Source organism: Mustelus asterias, chromosome 2 (assembly GCF_964213995.1).
Source record: "Mustelus asterias chromosome 2, sMusAst1.hap1.1, whole genome shotgun sequence".
In the NCBI taxonomy this organism is placed as follows: Eukaryota; Metazoa; Chordata; class Chondrichthyes; order Carcharhiniformes; family Triakidae; genus Mustelus; species Mustelus asterias.
The window spans coordinates 135,822,056-135,839,225 of record NC_135802.1 but is presented as its reverse complement, the minus strand read 5'-3'; the positions used below and the strand labels follow the sequence as shown (position 1 = coordinate 135,839,225).

At 44.4% G+C, this 17,170-nt stretch overlaps 1 protein-coding gene across 2 annotated transcripts in view; it reads right to left on the bottom strand.

Annotated features, from left to right (window-relative positions):
- Nucleotides 1-17,170, bottom strand: part of cdkal1 (CDK5 regulatory subunit associated protein 1-like 1) — a 630,648-nt gene that overhangs the window by 177,195 nt on the left and 436,283 nt on the right. The gene's annotated exons all lie outside the window — the stretch shown is intronic.

Sequence of the window (17,170 nt, the reverse complement as noted above, 5' to 3'; positions counted from 1 at the left end):
TGAGTAAAAAGATGAAAATTCAGATTTAAAATGTTTTTTTTTAATAAGAATTCCTGTCATTTGTTTCGAAAGCATAAAATCCCAATTTAGCAGAGCAAAGGTCAAAATAGTCAATCAAACCTACATATTTGCATGATCCAGTCTGATCAGGGCAATTACACATCATTAAATCATTTGTACAAATGCAGGAAACAGCAAAATTTGGATTATCCATCTTGTAGGGTTGTCGTCATTCTGAGTACAACTGTCTTTCACATAGCAATGGAAGCAAATCTATGGTATTTACAAGATTACCATTTTCCCATTCCACCTTTTCCTCATAAATGTTCTAAAATGTCCAATCCTATTCAAACAAATTAACTGACATTTCTGAAAACCAAGTGCCGAAACAACTTGCTTTTTTCTCCTTTTTCCGTTCGTTTGTGGCATGGATATGTTGCTGGCAAAGACAATTTTTGTCACCCATCCCTAACTGACTTTGAGAAGGTGCAGGTGAGCTGCATCCTTGAAATACCCCACACTACGTTGGATGAAATTAGGAAGTGAGTTTCAGGATTCCAACTAGAGTGAAGGAATGGTGATATAAGAACATATGAACAAGGAGCAGCAGTAGGCCATTTGGCCCCTTGAGCCTGCTCTGCCATTTAATAATATCTTAGCTAATCTGATAGTAACCTCAAATCTGTATCCCACCTATACCCAATATCCTATCACCCCCTTGCTTACCAATAATCTATCCACCTCTGCCTGAAAAATATTCAAAGACTCTGCTTCCACTGGCTTTTCAGGAAGAGAGTTCCAAAGATTCATGATCCTCAGAAATGTTTTTGCCTCATCTCCGTTTTAAACAGGCGACCCCCTATTTTTAAACAGTACCTCCTAGTTTTAGATTCTCCCACAAGATGAAACATCCTCGCTACACCCACCCTGTCAGGACCCCTCAGGATCTTATGTTTCCATCAAGTCACCTCTTACTCTTCTAAACTCCAGCAGATACAAACCTAGCCTGTCCAACCTTACCTCATAAGACAATCTGCCCATTCCAGATATTAGTCAGGTAAACCTTCTCTGAACTACTTCCAATGCATTTACATCCTTCCTTGGGGGCGGCACGGTGGCACAGTGGTTAGCATTGCTGCCTCACAGCACCAGGGACCTGGGTTTAATTCCCTGTTTGGGTCACTGTCTGTGTGGGTTCTCCGTGTCTGCGTGGGTTTCCTCCGTGTGCTCCAGTTTCCTCCCACAGTCCAAAGACATGCTGGTTAGGCGCATTGGCCATGTTAAATTCTCCCTCAGTGTACCCAAACAGATGCTGGACTGTGGTGACTAGGGGATTTTCACAGTATTTTCATTATAGTGTGAGTGTAAGCCTACTTGTGACTAATAAATAAAATTTACTTTAACTTTCCTTAAATAAGGTGACCAATACTGTACACAGTACTCCAATGTAGTCTCACTAGTGCTCTGTATAACTGAAACATAACCTTTCTACTTTTGTATTCAATTTCCCTCGCAATAAATGATAACATTCTATTAGCTGTCCCTGCATATTATGCACCAAGACACCCAGATCCCTCTGCATCTCAAGAGGTCTGCAATCTCTCACCATTTAAATAATATGCTTCGGTTGTACTCTTATTACTAAAATGGACAATTTCACATCTTTGAACATTATTCTACATTTGCCAAAAATACCAAAATGGATAACTTCACACTTATTTAGAATATATTCCATCTGCCATGTTCTTGTCGATTCATTTAACCTGTCCAAGACCCCTTGAAGCCTCCTTGCATCCTCCTCACAACTTACATTCCCACCTAGCTTCATGTCATCAGCAAATTTGGAAATATATGGTCCCCACATCCATAACATTTGTACAGATTGTGAACGGCTGTGGCCCCAACACTGAACCCGCGGTACCTCCTTACCACCAGCCTGCCATACTGAGAATGACCAGTTTATTTCTAATTTCTGTTTTCTGTCTGTAAATTAATTCTCAATCCATACCAGTATATTATTATATTCGCTGGACTCTGGGATGGTTCCAGCAGATTGGAAAACAGCAATTGTGACGCCACTGTTTAAAAAAAAGGAGGTAGACAAAAGGCGAGTATCTATAAGCCGGTTAGCTTAACTTCTGTAGTAGGGAAAATGCTTAAATCTATCAGCAAGGAAGAAATAGCGAGACATCGGTATATTAATTGTCCAATTGGTAAGACGCAGCATGGGTTCATGAATGGCAGGTCATATTTGACTAATTTGGGAACATTACATGCACAGTCGACAATGGGGAACCTGTGGATGTGGTGTATATGGATTTCCAGAAGGCATTTGACAAGGTGCCACACCAAAGACTGCTGCATATGATAAAGGTGCATGGTGTTACGGGTAATGTTTTAGCATGGATAGAGGATTGGTTAACTGACAGAAAGCAAAGAGTGGGGGTAAATGGGTGTTTTTCTGGTTGGTGATCAGTGGCTAGTGATGTGCCTCAGGGATCACTGTTGGGACCGCAATTGTTTCTGATTTACAGAGATGATTTGGAGTTGGGGACCAAGTGTAGTGTGTCAAAATTCGCAGATGGACACTAAGATGCAGAGCAAAGTGTGCGGAGGACGCTGAAAGTCTGCAAAGGGATATAGATAGTCTAAGTGAGTGGGCAAGGGTCTGGCAGATCGAGTACAATGTTGGTAAATGTGAGGTCATCCATTTTGGTAGGAATAACAGCAAAAGGGACTATTATTTAAATGGTAAAAAATTGCAGCATGCTGCTGTTCAGAGGGACCTGGGTGTCCTTGTGCAAGAATCAAAAGGAGTTCGTTTGCAGGTGCAGCAGGTAATTAAGAAGGCAAATGCAATTTTGTCCTTCATTGCTAGAGAGATGGAGTTTAAAAACAGTAAGGTTATGTTGCAGCTGTATAAGGTGCTGGTGAGGCCACACCTGGAGTACTGTGTACAGTTTTGGTCTCCTTACTTGAGAAAGGATATACTGGCACTGGAGGGGGTGCAGAGGAAGTTCACTAGGTTGATTCCGGAGTTGAGAGGGTTGGCTTAGGAGGAGAGACTGAGTAGACTGGGGCTATACTCATTGGAATTCAGAAGAATGAGGGGAGATCTTATAGAAACATATAAGATTATGAAGGGAATAGATTAGAAGCAGGGAAGTTGTTTCCACTGGCAGGTGAAACTAGCCATGGCATGGCCTCAAAATAAGGGGAAGCAGATTTAGGATTGAGTTGAGGAGGAACTTCTTCACACAAAGGGTTGTGAATCTGTGGAATTCCCTGCCCAGTGAAGCAGTTGAGGCTACCTCATTGAATGTTTTTAAGGCAAGGATAGATACATCTTTGAACAGTAAAGGAATTAAAGTCCACGAAAAGATCAGTCATGATCTTATTGGATGGCGCAGCAGGCTCGAGAGACCAGATGGCCTACGCCTGCTCCTAGTTCTTATTTTCTTATTACACTAAATCCCATGTACTTTAATTTTGTTTACTAGCTCCTGAGAGGGACATTATCAAAAGCCTTCTAAAAATCCAAATACATCAAATCATCTGGTTCTCCTTTATCAATTCCACAGGTAACATCCTCAGAAAACTCCAACAGGTTTGGAAACATGATTTCCCTTTCTTAAAACCATATTGACTCAGCTCAATCATATCACTATTTTCCAAGTATCCAGTTATCACATCCTTTTTCAAGTGTTTAGTTATCATATCCGGTGCTCAGTATAAGTGTCACACAACACATGCAGAGTATCCCCAGTGTGAAGATGGGACTTTGTTCCGCAAGGCTGATGCAGTGGTCATTCTACCAATACTGCGACAGATAGATTGGTGAGGGAAAGATCAACTTGGTTTTTCACTCTTGTTGGTTCGCCCTCCACCTGCTGCAGGCCTAGTCTGGCAGATATATTGTTTCGAGCTCAGTCAGCTCAGTCAGTAACCACACTTACTGTTCAATGTTCAACACTTAGTGTTGAACATTGAAACCCCCTGCCAGAGTATACTTTGTGCCCTTGCAAACCTCAGTTATTCTTCCAAGTCATGTTGCTCAGCTGAGGAGGGCAGTAGGTGATAGTCAGCAGGAGGTTTCCTTGCCCATGTTTTAGATAACGGTTGATTAGGTCCTGAATCAATGTTGAGGACACCCAGGGCCACCCTATCCTTATTGTATATCACTCTGTCGCTACCTCTGGTAGGTCTGTCTTGTTGGTGGAACAGGACATATCCAGGGCTGATGGTGGGAGAGTCTGAGGCATTGGCTGTAGGGCATGATTTAGTGACTGTAACAATGGCAGGTTGTTGCTTGACTCGTCCATGGGACAGTACTCCCAATTTTAATATTTTATGGCCTAATGAATGGTTACTGGAAAGATTCCATTGTGGGACATAGGGCCTTCTTCTTTTATTGTTATTTGAACAGCCCATGTCCCACAGAGTGCAAGAAGGCTTTTAGAAAATGCAATCTGATCAGTGCCAAGAATTTTCAATGGTAACATACTCAGAAACAATAAGGAATGTGAGACATCTGTCCCACAGATGTCAGTTGTTTCTATTTTAGGGTTCTCAAATGTAACACTTTGGACTATATAGACATGGATGACTTGAGAACACAGAACTTCGATTGTCGAACTCGATTGAGCAGCTATCGATAAAATAATAAACTTGAACAGTAAATGAATTATGGAACAAAATACAAAAGCAGATTTGAAAAGAATATTTAGCATGGTTGTGTGACAAAGAAGGAATAAGATGAAGTGTAAGTTATATAAGGGGAGAAAGTTGCAGGACTATGGGAAAGGGCAGTGGTGTAAGAATTGTTTGATAGCTTTTTGAAAGAGCCAGTGCAGGCACGATGGGCTGAACGGCCTCTTTCTGTGCTTTGTGAGTTTATATGGCTCTGGGAATGCTCCAAAACAAATCTGAACAAGAATTGAAATGACAACACATAGGGCTGCACATGCAAACTCATACTGCAGTCAAAGGGCTACTAATTCACACTAAATTATGTGAAAAGATTCTGGTCTGTTTACAGGTGAAACTTGGGTTAGTTATATAAAGCTGAGTAGATTCCTTGTGACGAGCTGAGGTGTTCCTGCCTGATCAGTGTTAGAAAACAAACTCTGCTTGATCATAATCACCAAAACTGTAAATTTTCCAATATGAATTCAGAGCAGTACAGTATGAATATAACGGAGCTGCATCATCTCCAGGTCAGTCATCTGATGACAGCAAATGAGGGTAATACAGGTGATGTGGTGCACATGAACTTCCAAAAGGCGTTTTATGAAATATCACACACAGGTTTGTCAGCAAAGTTGAAGCCCAAGGAATAAAAAGGACAGTGGATATAAAGTTGGCTAAGTGACAGGAAACAGAATTGTGGTGAATCACTTTTTCAGTATATAAGCATATAAATGGGATTCCCACAGGAATCAATATTCAGACCACAGCTTATAGAATCCTACAGTGCAGAAGGAGGCCATTTGGCCCATCGGGTCTGCACCGACCACAATCCTGCCCAGGCCCTATCCCCATAACCCCATGCATTTACCCTAGCTAGTCCCTCTGACACTAAGGGGCAATTTAGCATGGCCAATCCACCTAACCCGTGCATCTTTGGACTGTGGGAGGAAACCGGAGCGCCCGGAGGAAACCCATGCAGACGCAGGGAGACCTTGCAGACTCCACACAGACAGTGACTCAAGACAGGAAACGAACCCGGATCCCTGGCACTGCGAGGCAGTAATGCTAACCATTGTGCCGCCTGGGCTTTCCTTGATCTATATTAATGACTTAGATTTTGGTGTGCAGGCCTCTACTTCAATACTTGAAGTATTATGAACTGCATGGAGGATAGTCATAGTCATAGAGGTTTACAGCATGGAAACAGGCCCTTCGACCCAACTTGTCCATGCCGCCCTTTTTTTAAAAATCCCTAAGCTAGTCCCAATTACCTGCATTTGGCCCACATCCCTCTATACTCATCTTACTCATGTAACTGTCTAAACACTTTTTAAAAGACAAAATTGTACCCGCCTCTATTACTACCTCTGGCAGCTTGTTCAGGAGGACATAGACAGGCTGGTGGAATGTGGGCTGCGGTTTTCCTAAAAATTGACAAAGTGTCATAATGTTGAGAAAACCGGAGCAATAGCGTGGACCGGACCGCAATCATCCCACACTTAGTCATTTTTTGGGACAGCGGTCAGTTGCGCATTCACCACTCTCTGGCTGAAGGAATTCCTCCTCATCTCTGTTTTAAAGGATCGTCCCTTTAGCCTGAGGTTATGCCCTCTGGGTCTTGTTTTTCTTACTAGTGGAAACATCCTCTCCACATCCACTCCACTCAGGCCTTGCAGTATCCTCTAAGTTTCAATAAGATCCCCCCTCATCCTTCTAAACTCCAACGAGTACAGACCCAGAGTCCTCAACCGACAAGCTTTTCATTCCAGGGATTATTCTTGTGAACCTCCTCTGGACACTTTCCAAGGCCAGCACATCCTTCCTTAGATATGGGGCCCAAATCTGCTCACAATATTCCAAATGGGGTCTGACCAGAGCCTGATAAGCCTCAGAAGTACATCCTTGCTCTTGTATTCTAGCCCTCTCGACATGAATGCTAACATTGCACAAGCCTTCCTAACTGCTGACTGAACCTGCACGTTAACCTTAAGAGAATTTTGAACAATGACTCCCAAGTCCCTTTGTGTTTCTGATTTCCTAAGCATGTTCCCATTTAGAAAATAGTCTATGCCTCCATTCCTCCTTCCAAAATGCATAACCTCACACTTTCCCACATTGTAACCCATCTGTCACTTCTTTGCCCACTCTCCTAACCTGTCCAAGTCCTTCTGCAGCCCCCCTGCTTTCTCAATACTACCTGTCCCGCTACATATCATTGTATCATCTGCAAACTCAGCAACAGTACCTTCAGTTCCTCCCTCCAAATCGTTAATGTATATTGTGAAAAGTTGTGGTCCCAGCACTGACCCCTGAGGCACACCACTAGTTACTGGCTACCATCCTGAAAAAGACCCCATTATCCCCACTCTCTGCCTTCTGCCAATCAGTCAATCCCCTATCCATGCCAAGATCTTACCCTTAACACCATGGACACTTAACTTACTTAACAGTCTCCTATGTGGCACCTTGTCAAAGGTCTTCTGGAAATCTAAGTAAATCATGTCCACTGGTTCTCCTTTATCTAACCTCCTTGTTACCTCCTCAAAGAACTCTAACAGATTTGTCAGTAACTGAAGTCACTCATTCCTAGACCATTCTCAGAAAAACGATTCATGAGAATGGTCTGGGAATGAGTGACTTCAGTTACACGGACAGATTGGTGAAGCTGGGACTGTTTTCCTTAAAGACAAGGCTGATAGGAGATTTGATAAAATTATGAGGAATCTGGACAGAATAAATAGGGAGAAACTGTTCCCATTGGCACAAGGGTCGGAAACCAGAGAGCAACAATTAAAAGTGATTAGCAAAAGAACCGGACGCAACAGGAGGCATTTTTTTTAATGCAGCAAGTAGTTAGGATCTGAAATGCACTGCCTGAGAATGTGGTGGAGGCAGATTCAATTTTGGTCTTCAAAAGGGAATTGGATAATTGTCTGAAGAGAAACGATTTTCACAGCTACGGGAAAAGGTGGGGTGGGTGAAACTATGAGTTGCTCTTGCAGAGAGCTGGCATGATGAGTGAATGGCCTCCTTCTGTGTTGTAATCATTTTATAATTTAGGCATATCCACTTCAATTAACTTTTTTTCTTGGTTTGTCCACCACATGCAACTTACAATGAAATGCAACAGACAGGAGATGGGCACACCCTAGGTTAATAATGAAGAAAAATTCAAAGTTTTACAATCTGGAATGCAAAAAGTCAGTCAATATACACCATCATTAACAACTTGCGTTTATAGTTATCTTTAATGTAGTAAAATGACCCAAGTCAAAACAAGAACAGTTGAGAAAAGTAATTTCTGCCCATTTCATTTATAAAGGTATCTGGATCTGCATCTGAAGTATTGTAGCCTGCAAGGCGACTGAGCAGCTGCTGGAAAATGGGATTAAAATGAGCGGCTAGTTACTTTTTTCTCTTTTTGGCCAGCGCAGAAACGCTGGGCTGATTGGCCTCTTTCTGCACCCCAACTTTTCCACGGTTCCCGATAGAAAACCATGATTCCCCCATCATAGCAGCTAACTTCACTAATGTCCTTCAGGGAAGGAAATCTGCCGTCCTCACCTGGTCTGGCCTATATGTGACTTCAGAGCCACAGCAATGTGGTTGACTCTCAACTGCCCTCCGAAATGGCCTAGCAAGCCAACCAGTTGTACCACTTGCTGCAAAGTCTGAACAAAGAAATGAAACCAGACGGACCACCTGGCATCGACCTAGGCACGGAAAAGACAATGGCAGGATAAACAGCCCTGTCGACCTGCAAAGTCCACCTTACTAACATCTGGAGGGTAGTGCCAAAATTGGGAGAGCTGTCTCACAGGCCAGTCAAGCAACAGCCTGACATAGTCATTCTCACAGAATCATACAAAGAACACAGAACAATATAGCACAGGAACAGGCCCTTCGGCCCTCCAAGCCCACGCCGCTCCCTGGTCCAAACTAGACCATTCTTTTGTATCCCTCCATTCCCACTCCGTTCATGTGGCTATCTAGATAAGTCTTAAACGTTCCCAGTGTGTCCGCCTCCACCACCTTGCCCGGCAGCACATTCCAGGCCCCCACCACCCTCTGTGTAAAATACGTCCTTCTGATATCCGTGTTAAACCTCACCCCCTCACCTTGAACCTATGACCCCTCGTGAACGTCACCATCGACCTGGGAAAAAGCTTCCCCACTGTTCACCCTATCTAAGCCTTTCATAATTTTATACACCTCTATTAGGTCACCCTCATCCTCCATCTTTCCAGTGAGAACAACCCCAGTTTACCCAATCTCTCCTCATAACTAAGCCCTTCCATACCAGGCAACATCCTGGTAAACCTCCTCTGCACTCTCTATAAAGCCTCCGTGTCCTTCTGGTAGTGTGGCGACCAGAACTGGGCGCAGTATTCCAAATGCGGCCGAACCAACGTTCTGTACAACTGCAACATCAGACCCCAACTTTTATACTCTATGCCCCGTCCTATAAAGGCAAGCATGCCATATGCCTTATTCACTACCTTCTCTACCTGTGACGTCACCTTCAAGGATCTGTGGACTTGCACACCCAGGCCCCCCTGCGTATCTACACCCTTTATGGTTCTGCCATTTATTGTATAGCTCCCCCCTACATTAGTTCTACCAAAATGCATCACTTCGCATTTATCAGGATTGAACTCCATCTGCCATTTCTTTGCCCAAATTTCCAGCCTATCTATATCCTTCTGTAACCTCTGACAATGTTCCTCACTATCTGCAAGTCCAGCCATTTTCGTGTCGTCCGCAAACTTACTGATTACCCCAGTTACACCTTCTTCCAGATCGTTTATATAAATCACAAACAGCAGAAGTCCCAATACAGAGCCCTGCGGAACACCACTAGTCACAGGCATCCAGCCGGAAAAAGACCCTTCCACTACCACCCTCTGTCTTCTGTGACCAAGCCAGTTCTCCACCCATCTTGCCACCTCCCCCATTATCCCATGAGATCCAACCTTTTGCATCAACCTACCATGAGGGACTTTGTCAAACGCTTTACTAAAGTCCATATAGACGACATCCACGGCCCTTCCCTCGTCAACCATTCTGGTCACTTCTTCAAAAAACTCCACCAGGTTAGTGAGGCATGACCTCCCTATCACAAAACCATGCTGACTATCGTTAATGAGTTTATTCCTTTCTAAATGCGCATACATCCTATCTCTAAGAATCCTCTCCAACAACTTCCCTACCACGGACATCAAGCTCACCGGCCTATAATTTCCCGGGTTATCTTTCCTACCCTTCTTAAATAACGGGACCACATTAGCTCTCCTCCAATCCTCTGGGACCTCACCTGTGTCCAGTGACGAGACAAAGATTTGCGTCAGAGGCCCAGCGATTTCATCTCTCGTCTCCCTGAGCAGTCTTGGATAGATTTCTTTAGGCACTTACAGATAACACCCCAGGCACCACCATTACCATCCCTGGATATGTCCTGTCCCACCGGCAGAACAGACCCAGCAGAGGTGGCGGCACAGTGGTACACAGTCGGGAGGGAATTGCCCTGAGAGTCCTTAACGTCGACTCCGGATCTCATGAAGTCTCATGTCTTCAGGTTAAACATGGGCAAGGAAACCTCTTACTGGTTACCATGTACTGTCCTCCTTCGGCTGATGAATTAGTACTCCTTCATGTTGAACAACACTTGAAGGAAGCACTGAGGGTGGCAAGGATGGAAATGTGCTCTGGATGGAGGATTTCAATGTCCACCACCAAGAGTGGCTCAGCAGCACTACCGATCGAGTTGGTCGGGTCCTAAAGGATATAACTGCTAGACTGTGTCTGCAGCAGGTGGTGAAGGAACCAACAAGAGGAAATAACATACCTGACCTCATCCTTACAATATGCCAAATGCAGATGCATCTGTCCATGACAGTATTGGTAAGAGTGATCACCGCACTCTTGTCCTTGTGGAGATAAAGTCCTGCCTTCACATTGAAAATAACCTGCACCATGTTGTGTGGCACCATCACCATGCTAAATGGGACAGACTTCAAATTGATCTATCAACTCAAGGCTGGGCATTCATGAGGCGCTATGGGCCATCAACAGCAGCATAACTGTACTCCAGCATAACCTGCAACTTTATGGCCCGGCATATCCCCCACTTAACCATTACCATCAAGCCAGGGGATCAACTCAATGGAGAATGCAGAAGGGTATGCCAGGAGCAGCATCAGGCTTACCTAAGAATGTCAACTGGGTGAAGCTACCAAAGAGGACTATTTGCATGCCAAACAGAAAAAACAGCAAGTGATAGACAGAGCTAAGTGTTCCCGCAACCAACGGATCAGAACTATGTCCTGCCACATCCAGTCATGAATGGTGGTGGACAATTAAACAATTCATATCCCCATCCTCAATGATGGTGGGGCCCAGCACTTCAGTGCAAAAGATAAGGCTGAAGCATTCGCAGCAATCTTCAGCCAGAAGTGCCGAGTGGATGATCCATCTCGGCCTCCTCTAGTGACCCCCAGCATCTCTGATGCCAGTCTCCAGCCAATTCGATTCACTCCACGTGATGTCAAGAAACGGTTGGAGGCACTGGATAGTGCAAAGGCAATGGGCCCTGATAACATTCCGGCAATAGTACTACAGACTTCTGCTCCCCAAGCTCTTCCAGTACAGTTGGCAGTTTATGGTACAGTTGGCAGTTTACAACACTGGCATCTACCCAACAATGTGGAAAATTGCCTAGATATGTTCTGTATACAAAAAGGACAAATGCAACCCAGCCACTTACTGCCCAGTCTACTCTCGATCATCAGTAAAGTGATGGAAGGGGTCATCAACAGTGCTATCAAGCAGCACCTGTTCAGCAATAACCTGTTCAGTGATGCCCAGTTTGGGTTTCACCAGGGTCAGTCAGTTCCTGACCTCATTTAAGCCTTGGTTCAAACATGGATGAAAGAGCTGAACCCAGAGGTGAGGTGAGAGTGACAGCCCTTGACATCAAGGGCACATTCGACCAAGTGTGGCATCAAGGAGCCCTAGCAAAACTGGAATCAATGGATATCGGGGGCAAACACTCCGTTGGTTGGAGGCATACCTGGTACATAAGAAGATGGTTGTGGAGAGTCAGTAACCTCAGCTCCAGCACATCTCTGCAGGAGTCCCTCAGATTAGTGTCCTAGGCCCAACAATCTTCAGCTGCTTCATCAATGATCTTCCCTCCATCATAAGATCAGAAGTGGGGATGTTTGCCGATGATTGCACAGTGTTCAGCGACTCCTCAGATACTGGAGTAGTCCATGATCAAATGCAACAAGATCTGGACAATATCCAGGCTTAGGCTGACAAGTGGCAAATAACATTTGCGCTACACAAATGCCAGGCAATGACCATCACCAATAAAAGACACTCTAACCATCGCCGCCCTTTGACATTAAATGGTGTTACCATCACAGAATCCCCAACATCCTTGGGGTTACCATTGACCAGAAGCTCAACTAGACTCACTGCAAAAACACAGCTACAAGAGCAGGTCACAGGCTAGGAATATTGCAGCGATAAACTCACTTCCTGACTCCCCAAAGCCTGTCCACCATCTACAAGGGACAAGTCAGGAGTGTGATGGAATACGCCCCACTTGCCTGGATGGGTGCAGCTCCAACAACACTCAAGAAGCTTGACACCATCCAGGACAAAGGAGCCAGCTTGATTGGCACCACATCTGCAAACATTCAATCCCTCCACCACCGACGCTCAGTAGCAGCAGTGTGTACTATCTACAAGATGCACTGCAGCAATTCACCAAAGATCCTTAGACAGCACCTTCAAAACCCACGACCACTTCCATCTAGAAGGACAAGGGCAACAGATACATAGGAACACCACCTGCAAGTTCCCCTCCAAGCCACTCATCATCCTGACTTGGAAATATATCGCCGTTCCTTCGCAGTCGCTGAGTCAAAATCCTGGAATTCCCTCCCTAATGGCATTGCCCGCAGCATGGACTGCGGCGATTCAAGAAGGCAAGTCACCCATCACCTTCCCAAGGGCAACTAGGGATGGTCAATAAATGCTAGCCAGCCAGCGACGCCCATATCCCACGAATGGATAAAATAAAACAGCCTCCTCGATAAACTCAGATTTTTTTGCTCAACTACCCTAGCACCTGAGTCAAAATGTGGAATCAAGGCTAGCACTTTGAGAGCTTATATTTTGGATCTGTTTGACTGCTCAGGTGGATAGAAAAGATCTCGAGGCATTATTCAAGAGCATGGGAGATCTCCTGGTGACTCTCCTGCTCCAAATTCCTCTCTCAGCCAAAACCATCAAGAACAGATTCACTGCTCATTTAGCTCTTCGTGCAATTTTATCTAAATTAGCTACCAGGTTTCCCACTCGCCGGTTTCACTGCTACAAACATTAATACCTCATTTGTTGCATAAATTGGACATTACACAAAAATTACAACACAAAACAGACCTGTCCAACCCATTTTTGGTGCTTATCCTCATTTTCATTAACAAATGAGGGCTTAATTATTTACGAGTGAGTTCTGAATAATCATTTTGCAGGTGGAGAAAATTTGGGATCCATTGCCCCTCATGATGCAACTGTTTCTATTTAATTTGGTGATTACTCCAAGTACTTTGCTTTGGATTAGGCTAACCTTGCATGCAATTGCCCCCAGCAGCATGGCCGACATTACATTCAATCCATCTGTAGACCATTTTCCAATGGCTGTCACTACATTGGAGTGACACCATTGGAATTTCCACATTTAACAGAGAGAGAAAGAAGGGGGGGGGAAAGAGGCTGAAAGCATTTGCTTTCATTCAAAATTATTGGTGATCTGTTCTACCGTTTCTCTTTAGACTGAATTAAGAAATAATTAAATGATTTGGGGACAAAGATTTGTAGATAAACCATTTTTAACCGGAAGCCTTCACCCAAGCAAAAACATCTTGTACCCATTAAAAATTACTGTTCATAGAGACTGTTTCTTAAGACACGAATTTTGCACAGTTGTTATGGACACCTTTGTGTGAAATGTATAATGCTTGAAAACACATCATTTTGGAGATTTGAATATAATAGCTAGCAGATTAATAGCCTTGATTCTAACTTTTTCAAAAGTACCAGTCCTATTACTGTTCTACTGACTGCTCTATTAAATATCTCAGTTTACTGATAATCTGGTTCATGCAAACTTCAGTCTAAATTCAGATCTCAATAAAAGGCCACATTATAGTAACCAAAAATGTTCAAGCTCTCTGGGATTTTTCTTTCATACAGACATAATTGTGTCTCATTTTTAATGGATGCCTCATTTTTAATGGATTTCCCCATCCCCTATCTGTTAAGTGATTGGTTGGTGGTACAGTCTACAATCAAGTAATGTGTTTTATGTACAAGAAATCTTGACCTTATATGGAATCTTCAAGTTGACATCTTGGATCAATGTATACCAAGGTCAAAGAGTTAATGCCATGATACAATCATGGTATGGTCACAATTACCTAGGATTTCCTGGTCCTATATTTTAATGTGGAATGCATGTGTAACTCTGAAAAATTGGATTCATTTGGCATTGTTCCAAAGTACACAGGTTCTGATTGAACATCAGCAGAAGTGGAAAATTCTAATTTTCTGTTAGGAAAAACTTTGCTCACTCAAATGAATTAGTGAATTGCAGAAAAGCACCACACTTGATTGGTCCCAAAGGTGATTGCTCAATGCATGTGTTTTTGGAGTTACAGCAGCAGCTTTCATCTTTGTAGCTTCTTTAATTTTTCTGAATCTTTTTTTTTATTGCTGTATTTCAGCCTATTCTTATAGGCGAGCTTTAGCCCCCTCAGTCACCAGTCATGTAGAGTTTCCAACATTCCCAGTTTGTAACATTCCCAGGGATGAGAGAACCCCGTCAGTTCATTTCAGCTATTAGTTTTATCACAGGCCCTTATGTGGGCACTGTAAATCTTTGGAAGAATGAAGTTGAACACATTTACTTTGATTTTTAAACTTATTTATTAAACATTAAATGAAGCAGCAATTAGCAGCTATAACACAACTTATATTTTATATTAGTTGCTAAGCCTGAACATCTCGCTTCAAAAGTTTCAGACAGATTTCCCAATCTGATGAGGACAGGTTGGCAAATAAATTCAGACAGAGTCAACACAGGACCCAGGAAGATTTACATAACTGTCCATTAAAATTGAAAACAATGTTTCCAATGTATAAATTACTGAATAAATCCTACAAGATATTTATATTTAAACTGAATGGACCGAGTTCCTCCCATGTACTTTCGACACAAACAAACGAAGAGATCTAAAACAAGGGGCAGATACTTCTCAAAAAATTCTAAGTATCATTAAAGTCTGAAAACAGGAGTGCTCCACTGGGTGAGTTTGGCACGGCAAACTTCCCACACTCTTGCCAGTTTTTCTGACAGCTGGGAGCTTTGTGCCAGCAGGAGTAGTGGGGGGGAATTTAAGTATGCTGGGGAAGTGGGCTGCAGGGTGCTCAGGCGCCATAACGCAAGACGCCCCAATCTCCCGACTGAACTGGGAGATCGTACCACCCTCCACACCCCCAATCATTGGCTGAATTGCTACCACAGTAAGGAGTCTAACAACACCAGGTTAAAGTCCAACAGGTTTATTTGGTAGCAAACGCCACTCGCTTTCGGAGCGCTGCTCCTTCGTCAGGTGAGTGGGAGATCTGCTAACAAACAGCAAACAGGGCATATAAAGACACAAATTCAATTTACAGAATAATGAATAATGATTGGAATGCGAGTCTTTACAGGTAATCAAGTCTTAAAGGTACAGACAATGTGAGTGGAGAGAGCACTAAGCACAGGTTAAAGAGATGTGTATTGTCTCCAGACAGGACAGCCAGTGAGATTTTGCAAGTCCAGGCAAGTTGTGGGGGTTACAGATAGTGTGACATGAACCCAAGATCCCGGTTGAGGCCGTCCTCATGTGTGCGAAACTTGGCTATCAGTCTCTGCTCAGCAACTCTGCGCTGTCGTGTGTCGTGAAGAAGGTAGCTGTTGCGATCCTCCTCATCCGAGCAGATCCTGTGTATACGGAGGGCTTGTCCGTAGGGGATGGCTTCTTTAACGTGTTTAGGGTGGAAGCTGGAGCAGTGGAGCTTCGATGCTCACGATGCTCCACCTCTCCAGCTTCCACCCTAAACACGTTAAAGAAGCCATCCCCTACGGACAAGCCCTCCGTATACACAGGATCTGCTCAGATGAGGAGGATCACCAGGATACCTCCAGACGCTGAAAGATGCCCTCATAAGAACAGGATATGGCGCTCGACTCATCGATCGACAGTTCCGAAGCACCACAGCGAAATACCAGACCGACCTCAGAAGAAGACAAATACGGGACACGGTGGACAGAGTACCCTTCGTCGTCCAGTACTTCCCCGGAGCGGAGAAGCTACGACATCTCCTCCGGGGCCTTCAACATGTCATTGATGAAGACGAACATCTCGCCAAGGCCATCCCCACACCCCCACCTCTTGCCTTCAAACAACCGCACATCCTCAAACAGACCATTGTCCGCAGCAAACTACCCTGCCTTCAGGAGAACAGTGACCACGACACACACAACCCTGCCACAGCAGCCGCTACAAGACGTGCCGGATCATCGACACAGATGCCATCATCTCACGTGAGAACACCATCCACCAGGTACACAGTACATACTCTTGCAACTCGGCCAACGTTGTCTACCTGATACGCTGCAGGAAAGGATGTCCCGAGGCATGGTACATTGGGGAAACCATGCAGACGCTACGACAACGGATGAATGAACACCACTCGACAATCACCAGGCAAGACTGTTCTCTTCCTGTTGGGGAGCACTTCAGCGGTCACGGGCATTCGGCCTCTGATATTCGGGTAAGCGTTCTCCAAGGCGGCCTTCACGACACACGACAGCGCAGAGTCGCTGAGCAGAGACTGATAGCCAGCTTGGCCTGAGGACGGCCTCAACCGGGATATTGGGTTCATGTCACACTATCTGTAACCCCCACAACTTGCCTGGACTTGCAAAATCTCACTGGCTGTCCTGTCTGGAGACAATACACATCTCTTTAACCTGTGCTTAACCCTCTCTCCACTCACATTGTCTGTACCTTTCAGACTTGATTAGCTGTAAAGACTCGCATTCCAATCATTATTCTGTAAATTGAGTTTGTGTCTTTATATGCCCTGTTTGCTGTTTGTTAGCAGATCTCCCACTCACCTGACGAAGGAGCAGCGCTCCGAAAGCGAGTGGCGTTTGCTACCAAATAAACCTGTTGGACTTTAACCTGGTGTTGTTAGACTCCTTACTGTGTTTACCCCAGTCCAACGCCGGCATCTCCACATCATGAATCGCTACTCCCACACGAACACATGCCGCCAGCATCGGAGCTTCAGAACCTTCCTGATAGTCCCCGACAGACCCCCAACAGCCCCCCCACTTGCATAGCCTCTCCTTGCATGCCCC